Source organism: Coptis chinensis, chromosome 8, assembly GCF_015680905.1.
Source record: "Coptis chinensis isolate HL-2020 chromosome 8, ASM1568090v1, whole genome shotgun sequence".
NCBI classification, from domain to species: Eukaryota; Viridiplantae; Streptophyta; class Magnoliopsida; order Ranunculales; family Ranunculaceae; genus Coptis; species Coptis chinensis.
The window spans coordinates 33067037-33081643 of NC_141463.1; the positions used below are offsets into that span (position 1 = coordinate 33067037).

Sequence of the window (14607 nt, forward strand, 5' to 3'; positions counted from 1 at the left end):
ACCGAACCATTTGAAAAAGAGACAAAGCAACGCTATAAGGTAATAAATTACTTAAATCAGATTTGATCAAGGATGAGATGCTGATTAGTTTGGAAGAAATGGTGTCATTGATTGGTGAATCTATCAATGCTTAGTGAACAAGCATGGTGTTGGTTCCAATATTGAATAGAAACAAAGGAAACTTGATAACAGGATAGTTTCGACGCTATATATTCCCATTGCCCAATTTATTCCTTTATATCATTTCTCTCTCAAGCATAAACAATTCACATATTAGTTTGTGAGTGTATCTTATTTGGCATTGTCAACCAAATGTTAGTTTTGAACTAGAAGAACCAATAGTTTCAATGAGGAAACGAGAATACAATCATGTGTCGTTGGACACGAAAGAGAAAGTTGTTGAGGCTATTTCTCTTGCTAGACCCACTAGCTAGTTCGTTGAATACTATGATCATTTCGGTACCCGATAAAGACCTTTATATTCATAGAAGTGAAATTCAACAACTACGGGTGTATACTAGCAATGGTAGAGATTGGTTCTACTCATATTCATTAATCTCAGAGTATGTATCCGAGCATATTAGATTGAAACTCGTAGAATATAATCGCTATATGAGAGGCTTGAACCAAGAAGCCGAACCGGTGAAAGGACTCGCTTTGGAAGTTGACATTGAGATGAACAACTGGTGAGGAAAGGTGAACCTTTCGGTAGCTCGCTTAGACAAGTTTCAAGTCATTCTTGGAATAGACTTCTTGACTACAAACAAGGTGGTGGTAATGCCACACTTGTGAGGATTCCCAAAATCCTTGCTTCATTCCAACAGTTAGTTAGGAAATGGCAGGTGCTAAAAGGATTCAAAAGCATTATATTGTTTGTAAGATGTATTTGTTTAGTCTTACACCATAAGAGTATGTCAATAAAGAAGATTGCACAAAATATTGTTCTGTTATTATACTTATAAGCAAAAATGTGGTCTTAGAAGTGTTTAAACAATATATATACTTATAAGCAAAAATGTGGTCTTAGAAGTGTTTAAACAATATATAAATGATATGTTACATTCTTTAATAATACGTCTCACTTGAAAAATATACATCTAAATGGTTTTCCAATTTATTAACTTTGTCACGAGAAATTAGAAAATGTGGGGGGTTATGTACGTATCTCCTTGAATTATTGATAAGATTGAATTTAAATATACAGAGAGAAACTTTCCAGGACAAATCGGGGAAGAAAGTAACTCGTAAGGACATTTTTTCTGTAATCATTCACAAGGACCGGGTAGATGAAAGTTCAAGTATACCCTTGACGTGAAATTAAAAACGGCTTGGGTAGATGAAATGTTAAATATACCCCTGATACGAAATAATAAATGGCCCGACCCAACCGAAACGACCCGGTATATATAGTATGAACAATCATTGTTCATACATTAACATGAGCTATGAACACGTACTCATTGTTCATATAAACAATCATTGTTGATGTTGATTGTTCATACCTCAACATAATGTATGATCAATAAAAATACCTATTGGAGTATGATCAATCATTGTTTATACCTCAACATGAGTTATGAACAATCATTGTTCATGAACAATCAATATTCATACCTCAACATAATGTATGATCAATAAAAATATTTATTGGAGTATGAACAATCATTGTATATAGGCCGGTATGAACAATCAATGTTCATACCTCAACATAATGTATGATCAATAAGAATATTTATTGGAGTATGAACAATTATTGTTCATGCCTATTTTAGGTATGAACAATGATTGTTCTTATTGTTGATACCTATTTGGGATATGAACAATCAATGTTCATACCTTAACATAATGTATGATCAATAAAAACACCTATTAGAGTATGAACAATCATTGTTCATACATCAGCATAAGGTATGAACACTCATTGTTCACAAATCAAACATGCGCATATCGGGATCCTATAGGATTAGCTTCTAAAATTTCACGAAATAGTGATATTTTACGAAATTAAGGTACCTAATTACATTATGCATTCCAATTAAATCAAATTTTGATATTTATACATGCAATTTTAATACGTGAACGTACAATGTACTAAAATTAAATACATCACCCCCAAACAATTTGGGAGAAGGGGGTAATTAACTAACTAACATAGACTTTACCGAAGTAAACATGATAGGCAAAATGGTGGCAAAAAGTTTTGAAATGAAAGACCAAAATATGTCACCCCCAAACAAAATTTGGGTCTTTTAAAGTCAAATTTCCTAGACTTACTAATATATGCTTATGTTTTAATTTTTTAATTTTTATATATATGTTTGATTTTTGGAAAAACAAAATTACAAAGAAAACAAAATGAAAATGAAACTCATGGTGTATTCCCATAATATAATGTTGGAATGGAGTATACCAAAGAATATTACGAGTCTTTTATAGTCAGATACTCGAAACTTTATCTAATATATATTAACATGCAATTTACCATATATCAACAATCTAAAGAGTTGCAGGTCTTTCCATAAATAATTATCACAAAAAGCACCTCCAAACAGAATTAAGCGCCATGATTTTCTACAACGTGGCTTAGTGGAATAAGAGTGAAGTCTGATGGATTTAGAACTTAATTGAGCGTGTACGCTCTTCTTTTTCCTCCAACGAAAGGGTGTCTTAGTGAATGATCGTGAAAAAATAGATGGTTGTTGTAACGCCCGTATTTAAAATATGTATTTATTTATTAATTATTTATTTATTTATTTAAAATTCGCTGGATTGGATTTGGGATATGTGGGCCTGATTTATGGGCCCGAGTCTGTATTGGGTTTAGGTTTCCAACCCAGGTATATATACATATTTTTTCTAGAGAATAGGGTTTTGAGATAAAAATAAAATAAAAATGGAGGCGGAGATAAAAAGCTTGATTGCTAGAGCGTTGGAGCGCGACGATTCGGACAATAAGGGATTCATCGAGTTTTTAATACAGGTGAGTAGCTACATTTTTTATCTATTTCACCAAACCTAAGGGGACGAAGCTTTACTGCTGTCAGAGTTTTGTTTCCATTAAATGTATTTTTTTTGTACGCTTACTGTCGATAATCTTTTTCTCTTATTGTATTGATAAACTGTTACATCTGAAACTCTGAATTGGCTGTTGAAGCTTTATGGCCCGTTAATGGCAGTTAAAGCCCAACATAAAGAAATCGTCATGTTTTCTATTTGAACTCTTTTTCTTTGATGTGGTTTTGAATTTGTTGATTGATGTTGGGGGTTAAGTATTTGGTGTGGGTTGTTGGTTTATTGGATGAGGCTGTTGAAGCTTGAATGTGCGATAATGGGGGCGCGAGTGTGATACTGTGATACTGCTGTGGTGGTGGTATAGTAATTGAACTATTGTATGGTGTTATGGGTTGGTTGATGGATGATTGGTAGTGGGGTGAGGGCGTGCTGGAGATTGGGTGTTGTTTGGAGCTTTGAAGGGTTGGTAATGGCTGTTAATGGCGGTTAAGATCGGTTAGGGAGTGTTTTCGGAAGTTAACAAACTCGATTGTTGTAGGTATTAAAGTTTTAGGGGTTTTCTTCAGGAGCCCAACCACTGGGTTGAAATGGGATGGAGAGGAGACGAGTTGGTGGTGGTCGATCCGGTGGTGGAGGTTGCTGTGAGGAAGAAGGAGGAGGAAGAGACGACCTGTGTCTGTTTTGGTTGGGCTTGGGCCAAACCAATTAGTTTTCCTTGGGCCGGTCCACATTAGTTTAAGTTGTTTGGGCCTTAGTTGGTTTCTTTGGGCTCGATTTTATTTTGTTTTGGTTGGGCCAGTTCTGATTTCAGTTTTTGGGCCTAAACACTAGTTAGTTGTTGGGCCGGATTAATCTTTTGTTTTAGACCAGTTTTAGTTTAAGTTTTGGGCCGGTTTCAGTTTAATTATTTGGGCAGAACCCATTTGTGTTTTGAGCCAGTTTCTAATTTGGTTTTGGGCGGTTCCATATAATTTAAAATAGATCCAATGGGGTCTTTAAATATTTAGACTTTTGGGTTTTGGTTTCGGGCTTTGATTGTGGACTTTTGGCTGTATAATTGTGCTACGTTTTATGTTGTAAATTGTATGGACAAATCAAATGCTAAAATGCTATAGAAGCTTGTATAAATTTGTTTGTCATTGTCTAATTAAGATTGACGTGAGTAGTGTGTAAAGCATACAGATATAGGCACGTAACAAGAGGGGAGTTCTTATAAGACTTAGATATATACATTTTTATGAGAATTAAACTACATACGGACTCAGATTCATGGACTTTAGTATTGGGCTTTTGACGGTTAATCAGTTTGACTTGACTTATGATTTGGACTCGAATAATTATGCGTGATGTTTGGACTTGAGTTGTTATTTCTTTTTTTTTAAAGTCGTTCCATTTTGACATTGGTAAAATTGACATATATTTTGATTATTTATTTAATATTTGTATGGTGCACAAATAGAAATAATACGTGCCTTTAATGGGGAATTGAGTTCACATAAATATATTGAACAAATACATTACATGATTGATTACTATTATGAGTTGCTACTTAAATGAATTGTAGTATTTATGAAGGCTTGATATATTCCATATGGTGTAGTGCAATATATGATTGCCACGTGAAATAATAAATTTTGAGATTGGATATAGAGATGCTTTGATATCATGCAATAAATAGTATTGGCACGTGATAATGTGGATTGTATTATAACGAGAAACGTTGAGCTTCAGTACAATTAAGTATACTGGCATGAGATAGAACTGTAGGAACCGTTATTCAGAATGCAAATATTTCTACAAACCGCGAACACCACCCGCAGCGGAATCAATGGGTGTCCACGATTTGTGATAGAGAACATACCTTTTAGATCCGGTTTGATAACTCTGAGAATCCAAGCTTTATGAATCCGAATCAATAATCAACCCCTTGATCTTCTGTTATATTCCTTTAGAATAGATTGGACGTTGTGTGGACAAGGATCTACCAATCCCCTTCTTTCTCACAAAGCTAGATCCAATTTTGGATCTATCTTTCCTTGCCTCTTTTTCTGTTAAGGTGAATAGTGAATTTCGGCCAGAGAGAGAGTATTCTATTTATAGGCTACAACAGGGACCATGAGGAGAAATTAAGGTTGGGCCTCCTGACGGGCTTGGGCTTCCCATGTTCGTCCAGAACACACGGCATAAGTCCGTCCAACAAATGGCTTATTCCACTAAAGGTCATCGTTGCAGACTACCACCCTAATCCCAAAATTACGCGGTCGGCATTTATGGGCTCCATATTATATGCTCGTTGATCTCCCGTGTTTAAGATATCAAATGTCCGTTGATTAAGTCAAGTTCATCGACAACTACATTAATCAACTTCTTATGTCCTTGAGTAGTACCACTTCAACCTCATTGTCATGTCGGAATAAATCCACCTGTAGGGTTTACATGACAATCTTTTGAGCTCCTCAAGGGGACATCATCAACCCGACTTCTTGCGGGACACATATTCCTTCTATAATCAACAGCACACCTTACATACAATGTCATTACTCAATCCATCGAGTTTGTTGATTCACCAGTGAATCTCACTCATTGATGATTTAAAGCAATGTACAATGCATGTAAGTGCCCGTTATTATATCCGGATTAGGAGGACAAACATCCATAATAACAGAGGGGTTTGTTCTCTTATATAGTCAGTATAAAGAGAAACAACCTCACTTGGTCCTGTTCAATACACACAAAGTGTACTAGTGTAATCCTATATTCAAGATAGACTAATACCAGATTATACTACAACCGTACTAATGGTTTGTCCAAATCCATCTAGGTTGTGAACGATTACTTATACTTTATAAGGTACTGACGATATGATCTTCTGTGTATTCACACCATATCATCTACAATATAAAGTATTAGACACATACATATAACTAATAACATATATAATATGCATAACATTTTCCCATATGATTCTCATTCAAAATATAAAGAATTAGAGTTAATACGAAAGTAATGCTTTTAGTATATAACCCTATCAAGAACAAGAATTATTCTAAGATATAAATGTATGACACCTAAATAAATTACGTAACGAAAATCCTAGAACCTAGCTACCACAACTCATGTGATTTGGCCCTAGTGATGGGCGTATGTGATATGATTGGCCCTTCCCGGCGTTTTGATTGAATCTGAATGGCTTCGGGGTAAGTAATTTGATTGGCCCTTCTGGCATTTCAGTGAATCTGAATGGCCCTTATGGCGTAGCCTAATAGTAGCTTGATTATTCCGTTCGTAAAATTAGAACGAGACGCGCGATATTTTATGCCGAATAGTGGCAGTACTTACATAATGGCTTTCGTGTGAAGGTTACCTTGTGTGCGGCATCCCGCTCAGGGTAGCTATGCATGGAGTGGTTCATTATGTGAGGGGAGGCATGTGGATGTACATGTTCGGCGTTGGGTAGCGATTATGGTAGCCAGGGAAACTAAATAAGACATAGAGACGACGTGGTTCTAGAGACACTTAAAGAAACTCTAAACAATAATTGTGATGATATATCAAAGTGTATGTTAAATCTATAATAAATGATTGATGGTGGTTGTGGAATTTGGTTCAATGAGATGATTGGAATTAGGTATATGATATGGTTGTTTTATTATAATTTATGTTGCATACACAAAGGTTTGGCAGAAGGGTGGGTCAAAATAATTATTTATGTAAAGACGACCCACTCTGTAATTGAGCATGAAATGCGGTAAGTATAGAATATGTTTGGCTGGTTATTAGTTTAGTTAGAATCTAAGGCGCCTCGGTGGAGGAACTAAATGCCTTTGTATTATTGTTAGGAAGCTAAGGCTTCTTAGTTGAGGAACTACCTGCCTTAATTATTATACTTAAGGATGTGATATTATTCATTGGATGTTAAGGCGCCTCGGTGGAGGAACTAACTACCTTATTTAGTGTGTAAATATATGTATAAGTATATGTTGTATTTTAGGGCTACTCACACCAGCATTGTTTATAATGCTGACCCGATTTGCATATTTGTTTATCGGGTGTGTTCATTAAATGAACATAGTTGATAAGTCTTGACAAGTTTAATGTTGAAGAAGGTTGGTTGCTGCTTGTGGTTTGCATTAGAGTCGCATTCAGGATATGTTTTGTTTTCCCTTAAGGTGTAATAGATTTTAGTTGAGACAAACGTTGTTATATATTTTCAGTTATAATTATAACTAAATAGGGTTGAAATGAGATTTGTAACTTAATCAGATTTGTGAATTTTTGTAACGAAGGGGACTTTTCACTACACCATAATAGGATATTTGCAACTCGCCCCTTTTTTGCTTTGCAATGGTTATTTACCGTTAGTAAGTTACCAACGTTTAATAAGCGTTGGCAATATTGTAAAGCGTTGCTTTATTTGGGTGAATTTCTGAAATTAATTGCCAACGCTTAAAAATGGTTGGAGAAGTGTTACAAATTAAAATTTCACAAAAGAGAGAAACAAAAAAAAATCGCGCTCTATTATTTCGGGTCGAAGTATAAAACACAAATTTCTTTTTCTCCTCTCTCTCTCTCTCACCACCGCATTTCCAGATCCCTAAATTGAAATTATTTTTCCTCAAAATCATCATCTCGATCCAATCCAGTTTTATAGTATCATCTCGCACTCCTCAAATTTTTACTTCTCTCTCTTCAAATCCTTGAAACTTTTGATATTATAATCTTTCTTCAAATTTTCGGTGGATTTTTGCTGGAACAAAGTAACCAGGTTTGTCTCTCTCATTAAAGTAAGATTTTTCTTTCTTCAAAACTTTTAAGGGATTTTAAATTTATAGAATTGGGTATTTATTTGTTTCAATTTATTGTATGTTAAATTGCCAACATTAGTTTAATTGAATTAATTGGGGTATTTTTTTTTTATTTTTTGGGGATGCTTCACCATTACTAGCTGTTGTAGCTAGTGGTGGTGTTGATAATGGAGTTGAGTCGTTGTTTGAGAGTTGGGGTGGTGATTTTGGTTCGGTTTAGAAATTGGTCGACAAAAAAAATGTATTGTTGTGATGATTAGTTTTGAGGACTTGTTTTCTTGCTATTATGACTTTAAAATTCATCTCTCTTGAAGGTTTAATAATTATAATTTGTCATACTTTCATCTATCATTCTCTTAAAAATGTCTTTTAACAACATTCTTTTACTGGCTCTAAAATTCTGTTTTTGACTTCTCTCTCTTTTACTGTTTCTTTCTTTCCAAGTTTTGTGACCTATATTACTAAAGACACCTCTCAAAGAGAAAAGAAAACACGTTGCTGCTAAACACAGTTGGTAATTGATAGGACTAAGTTTGTAGTGGGATGAGTAGTTTCCATGTCATAGGTTGTGCATGGTAAAAATTCGACACCGTTTACTAAATACTGAAATATTGGATTTGAGGGAGTGTGGTCATGTGTTGGTTTGAAGTCCAATCTCAACCATGGCATGAAGTAGGGGTTAGGTCTTAAGCTACTTTTTTCAGTTCGCCTAATCAGGGGGTATAACTTTAATAAACTTTTGCTAACTGTTAAAATTGTATATAAATATTTGTTTTTGGTAGGATAACATTATTAATTGTAATTTTACATTATTTGTTATCTGTGTTGTTTGTCTAGTGCTATTCCCCTTTTTTGTGCTTCCAAATTTTAGTGATCATTGGGTTAAAATTTTCATCTGCTAGATACTTCTTAGTTAGGAAAATTTGCACATAATTGATGGAATATTACATATTTGAACTTTGGAGCACACTGAAAGCCATTTAAAGTATGACATCTCTTATAAGCTGGTCAAGTTTTTACTTTCATTTCGCTTATTTTTTAGGTTGATAAAGAAGAGGTTCGATTGCGGAGAACAGTTGGCTTGAAAAAGGATGAATATTTCTTGGATGGAAAACATATCACGTAAGTTTGTTAGCAGCATACTGTTTGTTTCATTCTCTTATTATTTTCATTTATTCTTCTGTTTTGGTATAAATGTACAATGTTACTTCCCATACTGTACTATCCCTTCTTGGAAGTAAATATTGGCATGGTAAATTTATAGGAAAACAGAAGTTATGAATTTATTGGAGAGTGTTGGTTTCTCTCGTTCAAATCCTTATTATGTTGTTCAGCAAGGAAAGGTAAATTACTGTTTTATTCTCCTATAAAATAACTTCAAGTTCCTTAGCCTGATGTTCTGTTATCAATGCACGTAGATAGCATCGTTGACATTAATGAAAGATTCGGAGCGACTAGATCTGTTGAAGGAAATAGGTGGTACCCGAGTCTATGAGGAAAGGCGGCATGAGAGTAGAAAGATTATGCAAGAAACTGGTGAGTTCACACATCTTTGAACCTGTTGCTTCTCTATTACATTGTAAATTGCAAATGACTGTCTCTACTGGGCATCAGGAAATAAAAGGAAGCAGATAATTCAAGTTGTTCAGTACTTGGATGAGATATTAATGGTGATTAGGATGGCTATATAAATTGCATTTCATAGAACTTGATTAGGATAGTTGTCTCACTAATTAATCTATGGAGCCTCGGATTTGTAAGACATTTACGGGCCTACCCTTCTTTGTATACTTGTGAGTTGTGACTTGCATATTAGATACTAGATAGAATGGCGTAATTTAAGTAGAAACTTCAGTCGCCATTTGAAAACTTATGGCGAGGGCAATCGGCAATACAGTACATGAAATACTTTTAAACCGTTGAAAAGGGAGAGGAAGAAAAAGGAAAACAGCCAATATAAACACTCATCTTTTTTCCACCGAAAACTTTCTGTTTTGTTTGTTTTCGTTTTTTGGAAAGGCAATCACCATCACCACTAGGATGTTTTTGTTTTTTAGTTTTGTTTTCATACGTAAACCCATGTTTTGTTCACTGCACCATTGATCATCACCTATATGCAACTAATGCAAGGATGACGATGATAGCAACCGCAAGCTGAACAGTGCAAAGTAATGAAAGTCTTTGCGCTGCCAGTCCCAACCCCGGATAAAGGAGGAGGGAGAATGGTGGACAGTTCTGCGGTTATGCTCCGTTGGTTGATGCACTATTCCATGGTTACAATGCCACTGTTCTTGCTTATGGCCAGGTATAGTTAGTTTTTTTTTTTTTTTTTTGAGTTTGTAGCTTGTGCTGTTTATTAATTTGTATGATATTAAAATGTTGTTTTGTGTTTGGGTGTCTGGATTAGACTGGTTTTGGAAAGACTTACACTATGGGAACCAATTATACGGGAGAGGTGTAGTGGTGGGATTATGAGCAAAAGTGATGGAAACTATATTGCCCAACATTGCCCGTTCTTATTCTTTTATCTCTAGGTTCCATTATTCTCTCAAGGTATGCATGTTCTATCAGTGGCTTTCATATTTTATGATATGATGATCCTCTATAGTTCAAAAAAAGTTGGAATGCAGTGTATATTTTTTTTTTTTTTTCTGTAATTGAATTGACACAAATGCGTCGTTAATAAAATTTGGTTATGAGGAATTCCTAGACACGGCATATTATTTGATAAAAACTTCCATCTGCATTATATATCTGTAACACTCCATGTCTCCCATCTTTGGAGTGACTACGCTTTTATGTTTTTGTCTTTGTTTGATAGTTAGGTGGCTTTTGCCAAAAGAAACAATAATGACATGATTGTGTCACTTGTTTTGTAAAGAGCTTGTATCATGTTTCTATATATAGACTAATAGACATAACAAATCATCTCAGAAAAAAAGTTGTATTTGATGTTTGAAACAATCCATGTCTCTTAAGAGAGGAGTCTATTGGATTGTAGGTGTAGTCCAATTTCGGCCGTTATGGCAGAGAAGAAGTTCGCTGTCGACAATCCAATGGGCTCCATAAATGCTCTTTCGGGATTTGATGGATTCTTTATGTCATCTCTGAGTTGCTCCCACCTCATCTTCAGATGATCTGATGTCATTGACCTAGTATGTTTAAAGTCTATAATGTCTATTCTCTCATCAGTGTGCACAAAGACTGGATGAGGTGAAGAATCAATGGGTCATCCTCAGACTACTTTCTTGTGTCTTCTTCTTTCGCGGTGCTTTGTACAAATGTTACGCTATAGAAGCGAGACGAACCAAATGACATACTTGGTCGTTGATGCTTCGAAGGACTGAGCAAGAAGGCTTTCAAACACTATTTGGCATATTCTTTGAGGTGAACTATTTCATGGCTGCCAATCAGAAAAAGAAAAAGCTATTTCATGGCTTATTGATAAATTCTTAACCCTGACTCATTCCTACCTTACACACTTTGGTTCATGATATGCTTCATGCAGGGAGATCAATCATCGCGCGGAGTGGTGGGATATGGGCAGAACTTGTAAGCAACAGAGGTCAATTCTAAATTCCTAAAAACAGTTTGCAAGTAAAACAGCTATTTATTTATTAACATGAGTCACATGCCCACTAGATTCCAGAACATATGATACAACTTAAAAAGGAGTTACATGCCACTTCAAATGGACCTTATATGCTCTTCTCTTGTTAAATTTCCCCTTCAAACTTTGTTGTGTCCCTGAAATGTGGCGACACATGTGGTTTTTCTGCCTAGCAGTAAGCATGATGCGTCAAGATTAGTGATGATACTCTTTAATTGGTAGTTTCTGCTGATAAATCATCTTATTTCTATTGGGTTTACAGTAGGTCATCATGAATGCTAGTTTGGGCTCTCAAATTAGAGTGTAGGTTGAATTAGGAGTAAATACCATAAGAGCGCGCACTACCTTAAGATATGGGCTTGAGTAGGGTGTTTAGCAAAATTTGTGTAGGTGGTGAGCGGTGACAGGTACATAGGATAGAGCATGTAAAAAATGTGTGTACACATATGATGGTGTTTGACATGGACATTTATTGTAACTCTGGATTGCCACGTTTGCAATACTGCCTGTCAAATTCAACTGCAAAAAATTTCTGGACAAACCTGGGGCCTTGGATGCATAATGATAGCTAAAGTTGTTTTAAAGACGAAATTTTCTTTTAAATCCCACGATTCAATTGGTAAGAAGAACCAAAGTGGAGTATCTTATCTTGTTGTTAGACTTCATCATCTAATTTAGTCATTACTAATCTTAAACTCCATTTATATGCCTGTTGATTAAATACTAGTTACTTATTTTTCTTTATCCTGATGCTTTATAAATTTCATTCCATAGGTTTGGGATACAAGGCAACGTACTTGCTGCAATTCTTTTGACGCCCATGAAGAGTACATTTTCGATATGACTTATCTGGCGGATTCATTGAAACTTTTGGGAACGAGGTAGATCTATTTTCTTTCATATTTATGATATTATGTCGGATTCTTTTATGCAACTCGGCTTCATGTATATGTTTCTTATTGAGGAATGGATAAATTGATTCATGATGACAAGGGCAATGCTACTATTTCTAATGATGGTGCTACTATTATGAAACTTCTTGATGTTGTTCATCCTGCTGCTAAGATTCTTGTCGATATTGCCAAGCCTCAAGATTCTGAGGTATACAATAGAAAACAAATTTACTAATTTTAGTGATTGGCTGACTAAAAGAGTGAAATTTTTATGCTAAAGTTTATATTTATCTTAGAGTGGGTTATGATAGTTGCATTACTACAACATTTAACAGCTTATACTTTAGAGAAGATAATGACATTAACAAGGACATTGTCTCAGAAAAAGTTGAGAGGGTATCATTAATAATTGTATTGGTTAGGTTTTAGGGATAAATTTGGAATTCACTTGTAATTTTAATGACCGGATTTTTTGTCTACAGGTGGGTGATGGAACCACTAGAGTAGTTCTTTTTGCGGGAGAGTTTTAAAGGAGGCCAAGCCTTTCATTGAGGATGGTGTCCACTCAAAGTCTTATACGTAGTTTTCGAGCTGCTTCCAATTTGGTAAGGAATTTTGATCTTTTGGTTTGATTGGATGGATATGTTCATGACAAATTGTTCTAGAAGCCATAAGTTTGCTACTTGTATTTTAGGCAATTAGCAAAATTAAGGAACTTGCTGCGAGTATAGAGGGGAAAAGTATGGAAGAAAAGAAGAGTTTGTTGGCAAAGTGTGCTGCTACCGCACACTCTCTTCAAAGCTTTTTTTTTTTTTGATAGGAAAAACCTCACTCTCTTCAAAGCTGATTGGTGGTGAAAAAGAATTTTTAACATTTATGGTTGTGGACTCAGTTATTTCAATTGGCAACTATGATACATTGTTTATTGTATTCTTGTACTTGTATTCATTCTTGTATTCATTGTTTATTGTAGGTTTAGCTGGTCTCGCTACAAAATATGAGATTTTTTTTTTTTTTTTTATTAACAACCCATCAAACGGTTTATAACCGTTACAAACGAATTTTAAATTATTTTTTTTAAAAATTAACTAACAACTTTGCAACGGTTACAAACCGTTGGTAAAATTTTTAACAAATTACCAATGCTTAAAAAGCGTTTGTGAAATAAAAAACCGTTGCAAAGGTTTTAAATTTGTGCACGAAATAGTTATAATAAGCGGTGGAAAGTTCTGTTTGCAACGGTTAATAACCGTTGGAAATTTCTATTTGCAACGCTTTTTAAGCATTGCAAATATTTCCAACACTTTACCCACGCCATATTTGTAACGCTTAAAAAGCGTTGCGAAAATTATTAGCAACGCTTTTTTGCCGTTGCAAATAGCCTGTTATGGTGTAGTGTTTGTTTAATGTGAAATTCTTATTGGTTTTTAATTATCCGCATATTTAAACTCTTTATGGGTTTTTGGGAGTTGAGAATGCATCACACCTCGAAAATCGAAGAGTCGAGAACAAATATTGTTTTTTCCGAATTCTGTCGAAATTTGGGGTATAACAGTTGTGGAAGATACGTGAGATATGGATAGGTTTTAAAAGGAAAGGATGGAAAAAATGAGAAAGTGTTAAGTGACTTGTCCTTGGGTATTACTTCTTCACCAGATAGGTTTAGAAAGTTATGAAGTACAGGAGAAACAAGAAGGTCAAGTGCAAACTGAGGGTGTCTTTGAAAAGGTGGAGGGAGGGGAATCGAGGTGGTGGTAAATGATTGGTATTTATTAGGGATTAGCTCAAGTGGATGATGGTCGGGTGGTGCTTTAGGTAGTTCTTGAGAAGGTGGATCATCACAGGCTCTTAGAAACTCGTTGAATTCCTTATCTAGGTTGTTCGCATCCACATAATTGTGGTATTCATATGCATCTTTGAGGAATTCATCTATCTCTTCCATTGTGAGATTGACTACATCTCCAATAAGGTCGGAAGGCAGGGTGAAAATTCTTCCTCTATTTCAGTTATATTAAGGAAATCTAAATTGTGATCTTTGTTTTCTTCCCTAATATGGGTATCTACTAAAGTGGGAAGGAAAGTGTCGGAAGCACTAATGTGATATACAAAACTCTCAATGGATTTCACTTCTCCTTCTACAGGCAAACCTAGTTGTCTATGGTTGAGTCTAAACATGTTAACTTCCACAGAAAGATTTCCAAAGGAAAGAGTCATTAATCCATCCCGACAATTAATTTGGGCATTGGTAGTTGCCAAGAAGGGCGCCCTAAGATGATAGGAATATAAT

General features: G+C 35.1%; 3 long non-coding RNA genes across 3 annotated transcripts; all 3 read left to right on the forward strand.

The window, feature by feature from the left end:
* Window positions 1-7598: 7598 nt before the first annotated feature.
* On the forward strand, window positions 7599-9355 carry LOC147481171 (uncharacterized). Its single transcript, XR_015205086.1, has 4 exons — window positions 7599-7777; window positions 8860-8939; window positions 9082-9160; window positions 9236-9355. It is a non-coding gene; the product is annotated as an uncharacterized LOC147481171 (long non-coding RNA).
* Window positions 9356-9924: 569 nt separating this feature from the next.
* Window positions 9925-11073, forward strand: LOC147481172 (uncharacterized). The gene is made up of 3 exons (XR_015205087.1): window positions 9925-10122; window positions 10225-10370; window positions 11010-11073. It is a non-coding gene; the product is annotated as an uncharacterized LOC147481172 (long non-coding RNA).
* A 1321-nt stretch (window positions 11074-12394) lies between these two features.
* On the forward strand, window positions 12395-13145 carry LOC147481173 (uncharacterized). Its single transcript, XR_015206921.1, has 3 exons — window positions 12395-12528; window positions 12803-12925; window positions 13015-13145. It is a non-coding gene; the product is annotated as an uncharacterized LOC147481173 (long non-coding RNA).
* The last annotated feature ends 1462 nt before the right edge of the window (window positions 13146-14607 follow it).